General features: G+C 46.8%; 1 protein-coding gene across 1 annotated transcript in view; it reads right to left on the bottom strand.

Moving 5' to 3' along the window:
- acta2 (actin alpha 2, smooth muscle) overlaps nucleotides 1-4,218 on the bottom strand; it is a 10,102-nt gene extending 5,884 nt beyond the window's left edge. The window contains exon 1 of the mRNA XM_037755097.1: nucleotides 4,072-4,218. The gene's annotated coding sequence lies outside the window, so the exon portion shown is untranslated. The remainder of the gene's footprint in view (nucleotides 1-4,071) is intronic.
- Between the last annotated feature and the right edge of the window lie 782 nt (nucleotides 4,219-5,000).

The raw sequence follows: 5,000 nt of genomic DNA, 5'->3' as shown, positions 1-5,000 counted from the left end.
AGCCTCCAGGCCCGTCATCAGGGACAAGGAACATCTATGACCAACATGGACTATTGATCAGCTGCTGCAGTAACGTGTTCTTAGACGGAGTCTGAATGAGGGGGTAGTACAGTACTACAGTACTACAGTACTACAGTAGTACTGTAGTTCTGTAGTACAGGTACAGTACTACCCTACTACTGTACTACTGTACTACAGTAGTACAGTAGTACAGTCGTATAGTAGTAAATGTACTACTGTACAGTAGTAGTAGTATAAATGACATAAACACCATGTTAGATATCAGTCCTGCAGACAGAAAACTTCATCTGATCCTCCACATCACCAAAATTGGAGTTGTGAGGTTTCCACATGACATCATCACCCCCCCCCCCCCACCCCAACAACAAAGCACTCTGGGAAAACTTCCTAATTAGGGCATGAAGCTGAGTTCTGACTGGGTTTGGTCCTCTGTCTCTGTCTCTCTGTTTCTCTCACCTGTCTCTCTCTCTCTCTCTCTCTCTCTGACTTGTCTGTCTCTCTACTGTACCTGTCTCTCCCTCTGTCTCTGTCTTGTCTGTCTCTGTCTTGTCTCTCTCTCAGTGAGACAGACGGGTCTTTTGACCATATTTAGTCATTCAATTTGGGAGTCAAATATTTCTCTGCTCTGCCTGCAGGAGCCTCTGGGTTCACTGTGCCCTCAGTTCTGTCTGCTTCTCTGGGTTCACTGTGCCCTCAGTTCTGTCTGCTTCTCTGGGTTCACTGTGCCCACAGTTCTGTCTGCTTCTCTGGGTTCACTGTGCCCACAGTTCTGTCTGCTTCTCTGGGTTCACTGTGCCCTCAGTTCTGTCTGCTTCTCTGGGTTCGTTGTGCCCTCAGTTCTGTCTGCTTGGCTTTAACATTAAAATTTATATTATTTAACACCAGATGGAGCCGTTTTCTACCGTATGGAGCAGATACCTGCTGTTCTCCTGGCGTCCACTAGGGGGCTTCACTGCTGTTTTATGGAACGCTGCATCAAAATCATTGATCAACTCGTCACGTACCGTCGCTTGGTCAGCATCGGTTTCAGAGAACGACCCACGGGGTTCCCCTCTAGCGTTACTGTTGGACAGACCGGGGACGGCGTGTCAATATACCCTCGCTACATGTATAGAGTCCTTTCAAAATAAACTTCACAGGAAGTTAGGTTTAGGCAACCAACCACTTAGTAAGGGTTAGGAAATGGTCGTGGTTGATGTTAATTTTGCTTACTAGCGACTGACGTGACAAAATAAGTCAACGTTACTTTAGCCTCACACGGGGCACCAATATGCGATCTCCTGATTGAAAGTCTTGTATTTTTTTGACCCGTCCACCTCCCGTCCACCTCCTCTCCCTCCCGCCCTGAATGGACTCTCACGCTATTAATACTACGTCACTGCTCAGACTGTTGAATAACACCGTGGGGGGGGGGGTTATATTGGAGTTAGTTGAAAGCCTGGTTAGTCACATACTATTGCTAAAGGGTGCCTCCGTACGTCGGTGCTGATGCTGCAGAGGGGCGCTAACCAAATGACGGTATTTGATACCGTAACATCAGGGATAATGTACGGCTCAGGATCAGGACGATTCAGGACGACCCTATCCAGCTTATTACACAGCTACTGACTGAAGAAATCAATAATCTGACACAAAAACGCTCCTCCAGAGTCCGACATCACAACTGTGTCCATAGCAACGATCTGTTATACGTAGCAACGGTCTGTTATACGTAGCAACGGTCTGCTATATGTAGCAACGGTCTGCTATATGTAGCAACGGTCTGCTATACGTAGCAACGGTCTGCTATACGTAGCAACAGTCTGCTATACGTAGCAACAGTCTGCTATACGTAGCAACGGTCTGCTATATATAGCAACGGTCTGCTATACGTAGCAACGGTCTGCTATACGTAGCAACAGTCTTTTATACGTAGCAACGGTCTTTTATAGGACTGTAGAACTGTAGCCGTGACTGACCAATCAGAATCAAGTATTCAACAAAGCCGTGTAATATTAATAAATCATATTTTTATAACAGTTTTAGGAAGAAGACGTTTGTGTCCTCTGAGGACATCAGAGCATCTTTTTAAACTGAGGGTCAGGCTGTTCTTGTTCTTTGGGGTCAATAACTCATAATTTGTACATATTTCTTATATTCTCATTTAATTTAATTATTTACTTCTGTTTCTTTGCATACATTATGTTTATACAGCAGCATTATTAATTACAGCTGGATTATCTGTAAATGAAAGTGTTTTTTTAACCCTGTTATAGTGACATCAGCAGCTATTGATCAGAGAACAGACGCGACGTTATCAATAACTGATCATATGTGAGCAGAACCAAACTATGACATCACAACCATCAGTGATCTGCTGATGAAGACCATGACATGTGGTTGAAAGCTCTTATTTCCAAGTTCAAGAATTTAATTAAATAATGAAATCATGATTCAGAATAATTATTAAATAAATTAAACATGAGCTCCACAAGAACTACGAGTTTTATCTGGAGATAATCGACGTATAAACATGAAATCTATTAAATGAATCAACGTGTCCCTCTGAGCTTCCGTAGTTTGAAAAGGAAACTAGATGTCAGAGCTGAGTGTCCTAATGAGGACATGTGGAGAAGGTAACGACAGCTTGGACTCAGCACCAGGAGACAGAAATCAAACACACCTCAACACTTCCAGATTCAACCAAACCTCACTCAGATATCATCACGTTTAACACTCACTCTCCAGAACACCACCAGAGCCTGAAACCATCAGCAGCTTCACTCTCCAGAACACCACCAGAGCCTGAAACCATCAGCAGCTTCACTCTCCAGAACACCACCAGAGCCTGAAACCATCAGCAGCTTCACTCAGAGACCAGGTTACTCAGTCAGAGTCACACCTCCTGTTTCCTACAGCAGCTTCACACTGAATCTGAAGCACCAAACTAACTGTGACTCTCCTCAACAGCAGCCAGACACCAACACTACAAACACACAACATATGAATGGAGTCTGGTGGGATGCTGTTCTGTTCAGCAGCTGCAACACGGAGGGAGAGGAGGGAGGAGAGAGGAGGTGAAGGAGGAGATGGAAGGAGGAAGAGATGTGTGAGGAGGAGAGGAAGGGAGGTTCAGGAGGTCTTTAAGGAGGAGGTGAAAAGAGGTTCAGGAGGTCTTTAAGGAGGAGGTGAAAGGAGGTTCAGGAGGTCTTTAAGGAGGAGGTGAAAAGAGGTTCAGGAGGTCTTTAAGGAGGATGTGAAAGGAGGTTCAGGAGGTCTTTAAGGAGGAGGTGAAAGGAGGTCTTTAAGGACGAGGTGAAAGGAGGTGAAAGGAGGTCTTTAAGGAGGAGGTGAAAGGAGGTTCAGGAGGTCTTTAAGGAGGAGGTGAAAGGAGGTGAAAGGAGGTCTTTAAGGACGAGGTGAAAGGAGGTTCAGGAGGTCTTTAAGGAGGAGGTGAAAGGAGGTGAAAGGAGGTCTTTAAGGAGGAGGTGAAAGGAGGTTCAGGAGGTCTTTAAGGAGGAGGTGAAAGGAGGTAAAAGGAGGTCTTTAAGGAGGAGGTGAAAGGAGGTTCAGGAGCAGATTTTAGGAGGTTTAAGTTCCTCCGTCAAAACTCTGAAGGGAGGAGCAGAAAAAAGGAGATGAAGAGGTGAGAGAGGAGAGGAGGTGATGTGGAGATGAAGAGATGAGGAGATGAGGAGAGGAGGAGGAGGTGAGGCAGGAGGATCAGATAAGATAATGGAGGAGACTGAAGAAGACGTTTAGTCACATTGACAGTGTGAAGAGGAGCAGAGAGGAGGAGGTGTAGAGGAGGTGATGGAGGAGGTGTAGAGGAGGTGATGGAGGAGGTGTAGAGGAGGTGATGGAGGAGGTGTAGAGGAGATGTAGAGGAGATGTAGAGGAGGTGTAGAGGAGGTGTAGAGGAGATGTAGAGGAGGTGTAGAGGAGATGTAGAGGAGGTGTAGAGGAGATGTAGAGGAGATGTAGAGGAGGTGTAGAGGAGGTGTAGAGGAGGTGTAGAGGAGATGTAGAGGAGGTGTAGAGGAGATGTAGAGGAGGTTCAGGAGGTCTTACCGTGGCGGTGCAGGGCCTGCTGGGATGTGGACGTGGACGTGGGGGGGACAGGACAGAAGTGAGAGACTGAAGAGCTGAGACTGAGTTTATCAACCCTCCACCTCCTCCATCCATCCCTCCATCCCAAACATGGCCTGGGCCTCCTCCTCCTCTCCCTCTCTCCTCCTCCTCTCCTCCTCCTCCTCTCTCTCCCTCTCTCCAGTCCTTATAGGGCCGGTCCTGAGGGCAGCAGCCAATCAGACGGCCGGCGGCGCCACCAGACGTTCTCCCATCATTCAGAGCATTCCTCACACCGAGTATTTACTCTGGAGGTTACCAGTACACAGAGGAAGTACTCTGATACTCTACCAGTACACAGAGGAAGCACTCTGATACTCTACCAGTACACAGAGGAAGTACTCTGATACTTTACCAGTACACAGAGGAAGTATTCTGATACTCTACCAGTACACAGAGGAAGTACTCTGATACTGCAGTAAAAGTACTAATACTAGTACTTTACTGCAGTAAAAGTACTAGTATTAGTAGTATTAGTTAGTTGTTTTCATCCTCAGTTTAACCTCCTCCTTCACCTCCCTTCCTCCTTCCATCTCCTCCTTCACCTCCTCTCTCCTCCCTCCTCTCCCTCCGTGTTGCAGCTGCTGAACAGAACAGCATCCCACCAGACTCCATTCATATGTTGTGTGTTTGTAGTGTTGGTGTCTGGCTGCTGTTGAGGAGAGTCACAGTTAGTTTGGTGCTTCAGATTCAGTGTGAAGCTGCTGTAGGAAACAGGAGGTGTGACTCTGACTGAGTAACCTGGTCTCTGAGTGAAGCTGCTGATGGTTTCAGGCTCTGGTGGTGTTCTGGAGAGTGAAGCTGCTGATGGTTTCAGGCTCTGGTGGTGTTCTGGAGAGTGAAGCTGCTGATGGTTTCAGGCTCTGGTGGTG

The sequence above is a fragment of the Sebastes umbrosus genome, chromosome 20, assembly GCF_015220745.1.
Source record: "Sebastes umbrosus isolate fSebUmb1 chromosome 20, fSebUmb1.pri, whole genome shotgun sequence".
Taxonomy (NCBI): Eukaryota; Metazoa; Chordata; class Actinopteri; order Perciformes; family Sebastidae; genus Sebastes; species Sebastes umbrosus.
This window is presented reverse-complemented; position numbering and strand designations above follow the sequence as displayed.